Genomic DNA, 16764 nt, shown 5'->3' with positions numbered 1-16764 from the left:
GTCTTCTGTTCTTCAAGTAACTGGTGACATAACAACCATGGTAGATCAGTTAAATTACAGTCATATCCCAAATGCAAGGTATTTCATCTTTTAACAAGCTTTTATAATTATTCTGCAAATGATGCAGGTCTGTCCTGGAGTTCTCAAACAAGTTATGTAAATATATGGATGTTAATACACAACGATATCTAGTTTTAAATCACCCCTTTAAACAAGGCATATCTTAAGAAGACAGTATGGCATTAAGTCACCTACTCTTTTTATTTCAACATTAAATATCCATCTCAAAACAATTACTTCCAATCCATCAGACAGATAGCAATAACACTAAAAAAAAAAAAGACAAAAACAAAAAAAAACAAAGCCCATACCGCTACAAGTTTAAATACTCCAAATGAGATATATCCGAACAGTAGGAAAGACAATAAACAGCCTCCCCACCTCACATATAATCTCAATCTCCTAATCAAAAAAAAGCATTATACCTTGATCCTGTAATATACAGTAACGCCTAAGAAACATAAAAACACAGTTTTGCAAGCTATCCTGTATAGCATACCACACCCATGCAACATTAAACATACAAACATATACTAACTCCATAATTACACGAGTGCTGAAAAGATAAGAACTTAATTGTCTCTGTTCATTGACTTTCATGCATTTCAACATGCAATTTGATGAAACAGTGATCCTATAACACAAGACATCAGATCACTGTGTTGATGAAAGAAACGCTAAAAAAATATTAATTTTTTTCTCTTTTAATTTTATATGTTAACCGGAGAGTCCCATTAGTCATAAATGCATCATTTAAGTTTTGGAAGATCTTCTGCTTAAGTATCAGATTCAGATTCATTCAATTTTTAATCAGAGAGGGGAGAAATCAAAATCATTGCTAAAGGAAGAAACTAATCTTCTTTTTGTTCTTCTTTTTCTTTCATCTGTTCCCATTAGGGGTCACCACAGCGGATCATCTGTTTCCATTTCTTCCTGTCCTCTGCATCTTGCTCTGTTACACCAACCACCTGCATGTTCTCTCTCACCACATCAGTAAACCTTATCTTAGGCCTTTCTCTTTTCCTGTTACCTGGCAGCTCCATCCTTAGCATCCTTCTCCCAATATACCCAACATCCCTCCTCAGCACATGTCCAAACCAACACAATCTTGCCTCTCTGGCTTTGTCTCCAAATCATCCAACCTGAGCTAACCCTCTAATATACTCATTTCTAATCCTGTCCATTCTTGTCACACCCAGTGCAAATCTTAACATCTTTAACTCTGCCAACTCCAACTCTGACTCCTGTCTTTTCATCACTACCACCATCTCTAAGCCGTATAATGTAGCTGGTCTCACTACCATCTTATAGACCTTCCCTTTCACTCTTACTGGTACCTGTCTTTCACAAATCACTCCTGACACTCTTCTCCAACCACTCCACCCTGCCTGCACTCTCTTCTTCACCTCTTTTCTACACTCACCATTACTCTGAACTGTTGATCCCGCATATTTAAACTCATCCACGTTCACCAACTCTGCTCCCTGCATCCTCACCATTCTTCTGTCCTCCCATCATTCACACAGATATATTCTTTCTTAGACTGGCTGACCTTCATTCCTCTCCTCTCTTGAGCATATCTCCACCTCTCCAGGGTCTCCTCAACCTGTTCCCTACTCTCACTACAAATTACAATGTCATCCACAAACATCATAGTCCACTGGGACTCCATTGCAAATAAGAAAGGGCTCAGTGCCAATCCTTGATGTAATCTCACCTTCACCTTGAATGCATACATCATTTCTACCACAGACCTCACCACTGTCACACTGCCCTTGTACATATTCTGTACGACTCTTACATACTTTTCTGCCACTTCCAACTTCCTCATACAATACCATAGCTCCTCTCTAGGCACCCCACCATATGCCTTTTCTATGTCCACAAAGACACAATGCAACTCCTTCTGACCTTCTCTATACTTCTCCATCAACACCCTCAGAGCAAACATCCCATCTGTAATGATCTTTCCTGGCATGAAATCATACTGCTGCTCACTAATCATCACCTCCCTTCTTAATCTAGCTTCCACTACTGTTTCACATAACTTCATGCTGTCGCTGATCAGTTTTATCCCTCTGTAGTTACTACAGCTCTGACATCACCATTATTCTTTAAAATTGGTACCAATACACTTCTTCTCCACTCTTCAGGCATCTTTTCACTTTCCGAGATTTCTAGAAAAAATCTAGTTAAAAACACCACTGCCATCTCTCCTAAACATCTCCATGCTTCCACAGGTATGTCATCTGGACCAACAACTTTTCCATTCATCATCCTCCTCATAGCTGTCCTTACTTCCTCTATGCTAATCCTTTGCACATTCTGATTCACTATCACCACATCATCCAACCTTCTCTTTCTCATTCTCTTCATTCATCAGCCCCTCAAAGTACTCTTTCCATTTGGTTAACACATTATCCATAGCTTGTTTTTCTCATTATCCTTTATCACCCTTATCTGCTGCACATCTTTCCCAGCTCGGTCCCTCTGTCTAGCCAAACAGTACAGGCCCTTTTCTCCCTCCTTAGTATCCAACCTTTCATACAACTCACCATATGCCTTATCCTTAGCCTTCACCTCCTCTCTCTTCACCATATGCCTCATTTCCTTTTACTCCTGTGTACTTTCTTCATCTCTTTGAAAATCCAGCTTCTTCTTCACCAACATCTTCCTCTGTATAGTTTCATGTACTTCCTTATTCCACCATCAGGTCTCCTTGTCCTCCTTCTTTTGTCCAGATGTCACACCAAACACCTTTCTAGCTGTCTCCCTTATCAGCTCTGCTGTGGCTGCCCAGCTATCTGGTAACTGTTCACTGTCACCTAGTGCCTGTCTTAATTCTTCCCTAACTCCACCTTACAGTTATTCTTTTTCAGCTTCCACCATTTGATCCTTGGCGCTGCCATCACTCTCCTCCTCTCCTTCTTGATTGCCAGCATCATCCTACAGACCACCATCCTATGCTGCCTAACTACACTTTCTTCTATTGCCACTTTGCAATCTCCAATCTCCTTCAGACTGGCCCTCCTGAATATAATATAATCCTTCTGTGTGCATCTTCCTTCACTCTTGTACATCACCCCATGCTCCTCCCACTTCTTAAAATACATGTTCAGCCATGTCCATCCTTTTCACAAAATCCACTACCATCTGACCTTCTGCATTCCTCTCCTTAACACCATACCTACCCATCACCTCCTCATCCCCTCTGTTGCCATCACCAACATGCTCATTGAAATCCGCTTCAATCACCCCTCTCTCACCCTTGGGTACATGCTCCACCACTTCATCCTACACGCTCCAAAATTTTTCTTTGTTATTCATTGCACACCCAACTTGTGGAGCATATACACTAACAACATTCATCATCACACCATCAATTTACAACTTCATAAACATCACCTTATCCAACATTCTTTTCACCTCCAAAACACTCTTGACATACTGTTCCTTCAGGATAACCCCTACCCCACTTCACCTCCTATCCACACCATGGTAGAACAATTTGAACCCACCTCCGATACACCTGGCCTTACTCCACTTCCATTTGGTCTCTTACATGCACAATAAGTCAACCTTCCTTCTCTCCATCATATCAGCTAGCTCTCTCTCTTTACCAGACATACTGCCAATATTCAGATTTCTTAACCTCACGGTCACACTCCTAACTTTCCTCCCTTCCCCCAGCCTCCAAGCATACCTTCCCCCTCTTCTTCTCCTTCTCCTTTGGCCAGCAGTAGCCCAATTTCCACAGCACCCTGTTGGCTAACTGGAGGCAGTCATTGTTAACCCAGGACTTGACTGATCCGGTATGGAAATCTATATTGTTGTCCGCATATTTTGTCTGGCAAAAATTTTGCATTGGATGCCCTTCCAGATGTAACAGTCCCCATTTATCTGGGCTTGGGACTGGCATGAAGAAATACACTGGCTTGTGCATCCCCCAGTGACTGCATTAAAAGGAAGAAACTCATCTCAAAGCCTTAAATCTCTGTGTTAAATTGCAAGGTGATTCTATATCCATTTCACAGAAATACTCAAGACAATTCTGTGTCCACTTCACAGACATATTCCAAAAAGTGTTATACCCCATTTCATAGAAATGCCCTTGTTGAAAAACAAAAATTAAGTAAATGACATATAAAAAACTCACTAGAAGACAATCATATACACAAAAAATTATTTTGGTGATTAGTGCCTGAAAAGTAAAATCTGAAAAGAGTTAAAATGCTCATTCATAACATGATTCATTAATTACAACTATATGGCAAGACATACTATACACAATCTACTACATAGCCATACTGTTCTAAAACATGAAGTTTTATGCTAAGGTCAAACTGCCCAGGATATATATATATATATATATATATATATATATATATATATATATATATATATATATATATGTGTGTGTGTGTGTGTGTGTGTGTGTGTGTGTGTGTGTGTGTGTGTGTGTGTGTGTGAGTGTGTGTGTGTGTGTGTATACGTAATGTATACATATATGTATATGTATATACATTGATTCTATGTACAGCACTGGAGTACTTTTTTGTGTTTATAAAAGAAAGTACATTTTTAAGAAAAACTAAAGAGATACAGATAAATTTATCAAAAATCAATTCCTTATGATGGGTTATAACAAACCTGATACTTCCACATGGTGGAACACAATACTGCTATGCAGAGAACCGATTACTCTGTTTTTATTACCACCCTGATGAAAGAGCACTATAACTTTGCCTCTTCTGGGAGGAGATTCTGATTTTAATAAATGGTTTCTTGGACTAGGACATTTAATTAGTATAATAATGAATGAATGAATAAAACAATCAATCAATCACTCATTCACTAAATATAATAGTAATGGTGCAGTGGTAGCATTGTCACCTCACAGTGAGAGATCCTTGGATTTGATTCTCGGCTGGGGTGCCTTCTGTGCAGAGTCTGCATGTCCTCCCTGCATTCGTGAGAGTTTCCTCCCAAGTTATAATGACATATGTCTGGAACATTTCTCCTCGGGTCTCCACTGAAAATTGGCTTTATTCCAAGTCGGACTTTCCTGGTCAACAAATGTTAATTAAATAATTTTACTGTATTACTGCTGGGTAATGCATTCCCATTGCTGTCATAGGTAGCTGCTGCTTTATTTTGTTCCCAGTCTGGATGCTGTGGTACTCCACTTTACAAGATTACACATTCACAAAAAATGGGATGTGAATTCAAATGGCAGATAGACTGTGTATTTTGGGAGACAAGAAGACAGTGCTGTGCTTTTTTTGGGGGGGGGTCTATGGTGTAACTCATAGGTTAATATTATATTTAATGAATGAGCAATTGATTAATTGTTTTATTTATTCATTCATTCATTATTTTAATAATTAAATGTCCTAGTCCAAGAAAAACATTTTAGCTGTATCATGAGTCATGGGAAATTCAGAAAGGTGGCATACAGAGGCAGAAGTAGTCAAACGGCAATGACCGCCAAAGCATGCAGTGTAGTGACATTCATGCATGTGCATCCTATGACTGTCTTAGAGTTTTACACATGCAAGTTTAGAATTAAGATAGGTAGTGAGGAAGAATAACCAATTTGTAATAACTTTTTGAGATATATTTATATTGGTTTATGTACATACTCCACAACTGATCAGACAGAGTTAAGTTCTGATTCAGTGAGGAAGCCCAAATTGGTACATTGAGGCTTCTACAAACAATCATAAATATACCCCGGGATTCAGCAAGCTCTGCACGGCGTGCAGGAATAGTGCAACAGCTGCTGCACACAATATGGCTGACGAGCGATCCAGGAATGAGCTCCCAGGACGTGCATGATTCCTGGATGGACACAGCTTCTGTATGCTAATTACCCCATTTGCAGGAGAAAGCCATGCAGATGAGGTGAATTAGCGATCCAGGAAGCAGGCAGGCATCTGTGCAGGAATAGTGTAACCTGCAGAAATGTATTCGGCTACTAACCGAATACATTTCTGCAAATTACAAAATGGAGGCATGACAGCTCTAACAAAATCATGTATTCAATGTAGTAGACATGCCAATAGCCAAATATATAGCCATTGGCATGGGAAATAGTTGCAAAATTATAAAAAATATATATTTTTTGGCCGATTTCACCCACTTAAGCATAGGGCAGCATGGCGCAAATGGGATCAGCCCGAAAATAATGAAAAAAGTTAGAAATAAGCTTTTAAATCAAAATCGACATTCTGCCATAATAGTCAATGGCATTCATAAGACAATAATACCATGGATTAGTGGTTGCTAAGGGGGAAGGCTGAGTGTCAGTTTTGTAACCATGCATTAGCAGTCAATTTTATACAAATGAGGGGATTGATACTGAATCACAGATTTCTCCTCAGTGTTAGCTAGCACCCAACTGTGTAGGTGCAGCAACACCATGGTCTAAACATAAGAGGTAGATGTCCTCATAATGGGGAGAGTCATGTATGCTGTAAGCTTATTGTAGCTCTGTGGCCCGTGTTTGCCCTTAGCTAAGCACAGCAAAAGGAAGGGTGTGTGTGTCTGAGGTTGCCTAGCAGTATTTACATTGCCTAAATGGGTGTGCCTGCAGCGCACTGGGTTTTAAACAAAACAAAACAAAAACCACAGCAAATAGCAGCTCTGTTCACATCTGAGCACTGGGCATGCACAGCGTGCCTCAGGGCTTAAACGGGAAGGCAATGGGAAGGGAAAACAGCAGTAGGAAGGCAATCAAGGAGAACTAGCATAGCTGGCGGTGAAATGATTCAGAATCAGCCAATTACACAGGCAGCAGCCCAGCCCAGCACACTACTATAAACTATGCAAACACCTTTCACTCTGTTTTTTCCCACAAACTCTACACCACCGGTGTACAGAGATGGGGAAATTTTACCTGACAAAACTAACAAAATGATAGGAGCTGCTGTTGCTCTCATACATCAATATGTGGAAGAGGCTAAGGATGATGAGGATGAGAATGCTGATGACCAACCCACAGTGAGGAGAAGGAGAAGAGTGTACAGACCCAGGGTAACCTACCAGGGGCTACATGAGCTGGAGACAGTGGAGTGCTATAGGGTGGACAGGGACATCCTACAACAAATTGTTGAGCTGTGCCAGCCACGCCTCACACACAGAACCAACAGAGGGGAACCCATCCCAGTGGATATCAAGGTATGTGCAGGCTTAATAATATGGGCTACAGGCACCTTCCAAAGGCCAACTAGGCATATCATGGGGATCTCACAGGCATCAGCATCCAGGGTACTCCACCAGTTCCTGGATGCCATGTCAGCACATACTGGTGAGCACATATATTTCCTCAACACCCATGAGGTGTTGACCAGCAATTTGAGTCTCTTCCACCAAATAGCAGAATACCCTGAGGAAATGGGTGCTATAGACTGCACGCACATGCACATCAAAGCACCACTTTGTGAGTGGGGTAGGGTCTACATAAACTACAAGGGCTTCCCCCCTATCAACTGCCAGACCATGTGCGATGCTCAGGGCATTATAATGAATGTGTGTCCTGGCAGCCCTGGAAGCTATCACGACTCCCGCATCTGGCATATGACACAGCTGTACCAGAGATTTGCCATTGGAGACATCCCATATGGCCATCTAGTGGGGAATGCTAGTTATGCAAAGGAGCCGTGGCTGATGACACCCATCAGAAATGTAAACACACCCGAACAAGAACTCCATAATGAGGCACACGCACAAACCAGAATCATAATAGAGCATGTGTTTGGGATGTTCAAGTCACGGCTCCGGTGCCGGGACATATCCGGTGGAGCCTTGCAGTACTCTCCAGCTACATTTACACAAATTTTCATTGTATGTGCCATGCTACACAATATGATCCTGCGGAAGCAGCTGCAGCAGGAACAGTACAGGGCAGGGCCACACAGCCCCCCACCATTGCCAAGGCCATCACAAGCACAGAGTGACAACCTGAGCCTGCCCATGTAGGCATAAGGAGGTGTGCCCAGTATGCCCAGACATTGGCAAAGAGGCAACGCATAGCACATACACTGACATGGTAGGAACTCAGGGAATGACACTTCTCTCTCACTTGCACATACAGTAAAAGGGATGCCAAACATGATACTACCTGTGCTTTACCATGTATAGGGAGAGTACTATGTGCATCCAACATAGTCAGCCCTCCAGCACCATCCTCACTACTGGCACAGCCACAAGGCAAGTCACTCTTCCTATCAATTGCTGAATGGAGTAGTATGTTTTGCTAGTTGTATCTATGGTATGGATGTGAGCATGCAAGGGAATTGAGTGGCTGAATGGGATGGCACCAGATAGTGGACACCTATATGGGCAGCATGAAATCCATAACAAATGCGGGTGTCAACAAAGTAGGCAGTACTAGACAAGGTGTAAAATCCCACTGCAGTACATGTGGTGGCCCAAATGTGTGTCCATAGGACACACACATGCATAACAGTAAGGCTCACATACCCACCACCAGCCTCAGCCAGCAGGACAGGTGTAGATGACCATAAAGAAAGGCTGTGCTAAGGCCTCCAATTGATGGTAATGGAGAACAGCCCCCCTCCAAACCTACACAGACAGACTACAACAGGTCAGGCAGTTGTATGTTAGTTCTGAAGGGTAAGAAGTCTGAAACTGAAATGTAGGTCAATAAAACCTAAGATCTGTACTCTACTGATATGCCTCTAGTCTGCATGATAGGTCAGAATACAAAATGAAATGGAAGCCAACAGAGTACCTGAAATATCTGTGCAGTCATAGCAAATGTTTACAGTTGTCAGGTGTGCCCCCCCCCATACAATCCTATATAGACATGCAGTAACATGTACATGCACATATATGAGCACAGATTACCTGAGCTGGCCCAATTAACAGGATAGATTGTTGCATGTGTACAATATACAGGGCTCTGTGTGTTAGGTTGTTGTGTGTTGTATATTATGTGGAAGTGGTCAGCATGTAGCATGGAGGGTAGTGTCTCAGTGGCCTATGGCCAGTACTGTCAATGACAGAGCCATGTTCTGACAACTGCAGTGCCAACCACAATGCATCCCAGCAAGACTGCAGTCATCCATACTCACTGTTCAGAAGTCGATATCTGTCACCATCTGAAAGATGGACATGCCATGAATGTGGGTCCAGACATACACACAGTACACAGTTGGAAGAACCCTAGACAGAGTACTTTAAAATTTAACTGTCAACTGCACACACCTTTGGAATTGTACATACAGGTTAGCAGCACATTAGCTGTCTGTGTAGTATGGAATACTGATGTAGTCTGGCCAATCACTGGCAGACCACAAAAGGCACAGTTATGAAGTAATGAGAGACTGCCTATGTCCCCGCACAAGGCAGCATAAGAGGAGTGTCCCAGGTATATCTGTGAGTCAGCTGCAAGAAGCTTCCATATCACACATGCACTCAGCTCACCCCACCATCAGCCACAGGTTTATCACAGGTCATATCCCTGCTGTTGGGAATGAGTACAGTATGACCCCCACTTCTGTATGAGAACAATGGATTAATATGGACAGGAACTATTGCCACTAACACCTTGCACACTTACCCTGTCACCCCAGGGGAATCCAGTGGCTCACAGCCTGTGACTGTAGGAGTGACAGAATGCATTGGCCTGTTACAGATGGCCTGCATCACTACCAAATGCCCTACAGTCCTCTGTCAAAGGCTTGTGCCTAACCCATACTGCCAATGTATGTTATCTCATGGGGACCCAACTAACAACATAACACAGTCCACAGAACACAAATGCAAGGCCAAGTTGACGAATCCCAGTAGCATGCCCACCATGTCCCACTGCACGAACTGTGGACCAACCCCTAAATACCGCTGGGATGAAGGGACAACTATAGGGATACTTCTCAGATATCGCTTGCATAATGTCAGGAGGAGGATAGAATAACAGAGTGGGAGGTGTAGAAGCATGGACACCATGGAGTGTGTGAAGTCAGATACTCTGATGTGTGCCCATAATACCCCTGCCTCCAAACCCAGTAATGGGTGGCTACAAACCTGCTCGTAAACCACAATGTGAAGGGGAACTGACCAGCTATATGAGCCCTGCCTCTGGGTAACCTGGATGAATCTGTGCAGCTGAGAGTTATGGCCACAGCAGGATATGGCCATTCTGTTATGTCAATAGATGTACAAGCAGGGGATCCTCATCCACCACAGTACCAAGGTGCTGGACCATTTACACAGACCCATCAGCAAGTCTCTGCAGCTACCCCTCCAGAATGGCATGAGTGTGCAAGAATATGTAGGCTGCAGACCACAATACTGGACACAGCTTCATTCATCTTGTATTTTCCAGGAAATAACTGTGAGCAAATAAGTATATCTGTCAGTAGTTGATGACATAACATGTCACAGTGTAAAACAGTACATATGTCTGAATATCTCTGCTAACACCAACCATGTAACACAAGCAGCACAGACACAATAGTTACAGTATCCCACTATCTTTCGCCCATTGTGACTCCATACTGTCAACCTATCTACAGATATCTTGCAGAAATAGGTCGCTAGCTGTAGGTGCAGAACACGAAATCCTGCACTGGAGTACAACCTACCTGGAATGGATTCACACACTCAATACAGAAGGTCATACTGGGCATGCTCCTACACTTAGGAAAATGAAGCCCATGTTTGACAACAGTGGACTATACATATCTGTCAGTCGCAGATGTCTGTGCACACAAACCACATTGCACACCATTCATGCTTTGCACACGCACATTGGATAGGAATACTCACACATATCCAAGGCCAACACACTATGATAGGTCAAACATAAACACACAGAGATGTCAGGAAGAGAGCGACAGACAGTGACAAAGAGATTGCCATTATGAGGCCTGTTCCACCCACCACACATCCAATTGGCCAATGTCACATGATGTGCCGATGTCAATCACTGTAGACATTTGCTTTTGGTAGCCCTCAGCCCTATAGCGTCTGTGGTGCTTGTGATAACTGTGTAACATGATAGTACAAATTAGTATTCATCTAGCAATTGTATATCCAGTCCTGTCAAATGTAAAGTTGTGTGTGACTGAGTGTTGTATGTGTGTTTCCAGAAGAATGGTTTATGGCCCATTCACACACATTGCACTTTCCATTGCCCATGTTAGCACTCATGCTGATGTCAGTCACCTTCAAATAACCCTCTGGCCAATTCTCAGACCCATAAGCTCTGTGGTGTTTGTGAAAACTGCATAATGCTACAGTGTAACATACTAGTTAGGTAGGAATTCTAATCCCAGTCATGGAATCTGTGTGTGTGTGTGTGTGTGTGTGTGTGTGTGTGTGTGTGTGTGTGTGTGTGTGTGTGTGTGTGTGTGTGTGTGTGTGTGTGTGTGTGTGTGTGTGTGTGTGTGTGAGTGTGTGTATAGAGAGTAATGATTTTGAGGCCATTCACAATCACTAAACCTCCCATTGCCCTACTTTAGCAAGCCTGCTGATGTCAGTCACCTTAAAATACCCCTTTGGAGACAGGCCAGCTCTATTATCTCTGTGGTGTGTGTGATAACTACGTAATGCTCTAGTGTAACATGCTAGTCAGGTAGGAGTTCTAGTCTCAGAGATGGCAACTGTGAAATGATCTGCGTGTGTAGAGGTTAACAATTTTTAGGCCATTTACAGTCACTACACCTCCCATTTCCCTACATTGGCAAGCCTGCTGATGTCAGTCACCTTGAAATACCCCTTTGGAGAAGGACCAGCCCTATCAGCTCCATGGTGCGTGTGTAAGTGTAACATGCCTAGTTAGGTAGGAGCTGTAATCCCAGACATGGCGACTGTAAATCTGTGTGTGTAGAGATTAATGATTTTGAGGCCATTCACAGTCACTACACCTCCCATTACCCTACTTTAGCAAGCCTGTTGATGTCAGTCACCTTGAAATACCCCTTTGGACACAAAACAGCCCTGTCAGCTCTGTGGCATGGGTGATATCTGTGTAATGTTATTGTATAACATACTAGTTAGATAGAAGTTCTAATCCCAGACAAGGCAACTGTGAAACTCTGTATGTGTGGGTAGAGATAAATGATTTTGATACCATTCACCGTCACTACACCTCCCATTGCCCCACTTTAGCAAGCCTGCTGATGTCAGACACCTTGAAATAACCCTTTGGAGAAGGGCTAGCCCTGTCAGCTCCATGGCGCGTGCGATAACTGCGTAATACTATAGTGTAACATACCAGTTAGGTAGGAGGTCTAATCCCAGGTATGGCAACTGTGAAACTTTCTGTGTGTGTGTGTGTGTGTGTGTGTGTGTGTGTGTGTGTGTGTGTCTGTGTGTGTGTGTGTCTGTGTGTGTGTGTGTGTGTGTGTGTGTGTGTGTGTGTATGTGTGCAGAGATTAATGGTTTTGAGGCTATTCACAGTCACTACATCTCCCATTGCCCTACTTTAGCAAACCTGCTAATGTCAGTCACCTTGAAATACCCCTTTGGATAAGGGCCATCCTTATGAGCTCCATGGTACATGCAATAACTGCATAATGCTATAGTATAACATACTAGTTAGGATTTCTAATCCCAGACATAGCAACTGTAAAACTCTGTGTGTGTGTGTGTGTGTGTATATATATATATATATATATATATATATATATATATATATATATATATATATAGAAGTTAATGATTTTGAGGCCATTCACAGTCACTACACATACCATTGCCCTACTTTAGCAAGGCTGCTGATGTCAGTCACCTTGAAATACCCATTTGGACAAAAGCCAGCCCCATAAGCTCTGTGGTGTGTGCCATAAATGCAGAACAATGTAATAGCAGTAACTGCACAGTATGGGTTTGAATCTCATCTGTAGCAAGTGTTTGTGTGTGTACTTCAAAGACTTTGGCCAGAATAAAAATATATATTAGTGACATGTTTACAGAAGCGAAAATAGATTTGGATATGTATAATTACATGACTATGTTAGCACCAAAAATTCCACTATTATTTGGTGTGCCTAAAGTTCACAAAAATATAGAAAATCCCCCAATGAGACTACTAGTAGATGCACATAACAACATCACTTACAGTTGTGCTAAAGTAGTGGACTCCTTATTGAAAAAGTACATAAAGTTTGAAAGTCAAATTTGCAAAGATTCGTGGTCCTTTTTGAAAGACATCAACCAGCTTGAATACAAGGAAGAATTTAATTTCATGACAATTGATGTAAAGGACTTGTACACTTGCATTCCTCACCAAGAAGGGATTGAATGGACCTCTAGAAAATTAAACAATTTAGGGATGGCACGCAGTGAACTCAACCTAGTGGAGGAATTGTTGGACATAGTTTTGTCCAGCAACTTTATTATATTTGATAATGCCCTTTACCTGCAAAAAATAGGAGTTGCAATGGGCTCCCCACTAGGAGCAAGTTTTGCAAATCTAATTATGGCCCAATGGGAAGATGAACATATCATGAATCAAACACATATTAAAGATATGTTGTATTATTATACAAGATTTCTGGATGACATTTTTGTCATAATAAAAGGTGACAAAAATACATCCAAAGAATTAATTCATTACTTTAACAATACTACTAAATTTCTGAAGTTCACTTCGAATTACAGTGAAGACAGGATTTCCTTCTTGGACATAGAATTAAGGAAGGATAGTGCACATAATAGTTATGTTAGCACTATTTTTAGAAAGGAGACCTATTCCAACAGCCTTTTACACTTTACCAGCTATCATCCATTCTACCAAAAAATATCAGTGGTGAAGGGACAGTGGTAAGAGCTGCGAGAATGGTAACCCTTGACACAGACTTTCAAACTGAATGCTATAGGTTAGACAAGATGTTTCAGAGTAGAGGGTATCCTCATGATTTAATTTATGATTTATCTAGTGAAATTAACATTAAGAGAAAGAGAGGAATATATAAACCTATCCTCGATATTGGAAATATAAATAATGAGAGAAATCATGAAGTACTGATAAACAGCAACAATCAAGGAGAGTGTAGTTACATTAGCTATAGTTTTATTACCCGATACGGCATTAATGCAGAAGATTTAAGGAAAGTCATTTATAAGAATTGGGAAATTTTGGAAAATGACCCAAATGTAAGGAAAAAACTTACATAATTTCCTAAACTAATTTTCAAAAAAGGTAGAAACATGAAAACTATTTTGGAACATCAAGTTAATAAAATAATAAAGAACCCGGGGTTGACAAAATGTTTGATGTGTAACTTTTGTAAGTACATAGATATTGGACGGACATTTAGTATTCGTAATATTAAATACAATACCAAAAGTAAGTACAACTGCCAATCTAGAATGATAGTATACCTAGCCAAATGTCAACAATGTCAGGCATTTTATATAGGTAAAACTATACGGACACTCAAAGAAAGAATGTACGAACACATATATAGTATAAAGTACAACAAATTTGACAATGCACTGGCAAGGCATACAACATAATATCCAGAACGCAACTTTAAGTTTTGAGTCATTGATCAAATAAAAATAGATGAAAGAGGTGGCCCAGACAGCCTTTTACTAGAAAGATTAGAACTAATGTGGCAACTGACTACGAATGCATGTGCCTATACTGGGATTAATGAGATGTCCTCAATTCTATGTATCCTAAGGCTAAAGAATTTAGATAGAAGTTATTGAAATTGGTTACATTACCTTATCCACAAGTATGAGTGAAATCGACCCAAGACACTGATTAATGGTAACGCAATATATACATACATTGGGTTACCTTTTTGATACAAATTTTATTAGAATCAAGTACCGTATCACAATGGTAGGTGAGTAGGTACAGAAAATTGTAATTCACATTCTTAGCTTATATAGAACTAACTTCCAACAAGTTGGGCAAGTATAAGCTAAGAAAAGGTTCTTTATAACTAGTGTTCGGTAATTTACGTTGTAGTTTTAACACAACACTTCATTTGGTACATTATGAGTGTACCAATGGACAGCAGCTTAAGAAGTATTACTACCGATAACTTAGAGCTCTGTCATAAGAAGATCGAAATGGTTAAATTAGGTAGGTGGTGATATAGACCACTCAGTGTATTAACACAATGTATTTTTTGGTATAAATATGTATTCACATATTTCAGAATTTATGCTTAACAATGTGTAATAAGTTTAAGGGTAAGAAAGTGTAGAAGAGTGGTTATTATTAAAATATGAACAGTATTTTTTAACATATATTAACTTAGTGCAATATACATTTTAAACCTTTAATAAGGTCTTTATTAATATGTTAAGGGGGAACACTATGTAGTTTAATGTAATAGATAGGGTACATCACTTACATATTTTTAAGAAATGAAATTACATAGTTTAAGTGCTTTACATAAGTTATCGCAGCATAAATGCACAAATAAAACCATGCGAGGTGCAAAGCGCAACTATGGAATGGAGAGAACATATCTATACAAGTATAGGGACTGAATGGTAGAGAATGTACAACATGATTGAGTGATGGCAAAGTCTAAAATGTTTTAAAAGGTTTTAGATGATGAACGAATGTATTGCAAAGACTTTGGCCTATTTTATTTCATTTTGTTTTATCTTTTCTTATTTTTAAAAATAACTTTTTAGAACTTAAAAGGGTTATTTTGATTTAAATTGTGTTGTAACTAATGTTATGTGATGACATGAATTGTATAAAAAGAAGGAAGGGGCGGAGATTAAGCTGTTTGAAAACGTTTTTGCAATTTTGAAAACAAAAAGCATTTATCTTTGTTGTTTTAACTAACCAAATTTCACTGGAGTCGGTATCGCTTAATAAAACATTTTTGTTATTGAAGCAACACACTGCTGTATACGTTTGGATATAGAAGTCAAGAAAAGAAAGACAGGAGTAGAAAGCATTACTTGGACAGAATGTAAGTATTGTGGTTCTACATTTGAAGTAATGTTGGTTTAACAGGCTTTGTGTGGATATGGCTGTTCTACATGATTTAAAGTCTGGCATGACAGTGTTATGTGGTTGAGGAAACTCTCACCTGTAGGGCTATCTGCAGACTGGCCAGAGTTTGGAGTCTTACATGTGGTGTGTTACTCACAAATTTCATATCTTTAGAAATACAGTAGCACACTCTGATGATTGCAGTAAGTACATGGTGACATCCATGTGAGTTACTGACTTCATATCCATCAGAAGAGATATGTCACAACAAACCCTGTTACACCAGGAAATTTCTGTTTATCACAGCAATATGTCAATATTGGTCCTGTGTTTGTGCCTCCGTCCCCCAAGTCTGTCACAGTTTTTCCATATGTCATGCAGTAAGAGGTGCATATGTACAGTACATTATTTACTGACATCATACCTGACAATAAGCCAGTGAGATATCAGACTGCTAGACATGTTATGTATAGTAAGGCTTATATTTGAGGACAAAACCTGGACATTCTGTTGTAGTGTGTACAGTAGTGAGGTCTGTGTACTTATGGTGATTGTTGACAGAGTGTATATTATGAATATGTTACTTGGCCTGTGTACAGACTGTGGTAAGTGTCATTGTTCTTGGTACTGTTCTATCTGATGTTGCATGCTGCTCCAGTTTATGGTACCCTATCAGCATACATGTTTGTAGGGCCAGACTGACACATGTCCCATACCACAGTCAGGCATCAGACTACACTGTGTATTGACCCAGTATATGT

The sequence above is a fragment of the Protopterus annectens genome, chromosome 7.part0 (assembly GCF_019279795.1).
Source record: "Protopterus annectens isolate FY-2018-M chromosome 7.part0, PAN1.0, whole genome shotgun sequence".
NCBI classification, from domain to species: domain Eukaryota; kingdom Metazoa; phylum Chordata; order Ceratodontiformes; family Protopteridae; genus Protopterus; species Protopterus annectens.
This window is presented reverse-complemented; position numbering follows the sequence as displayed.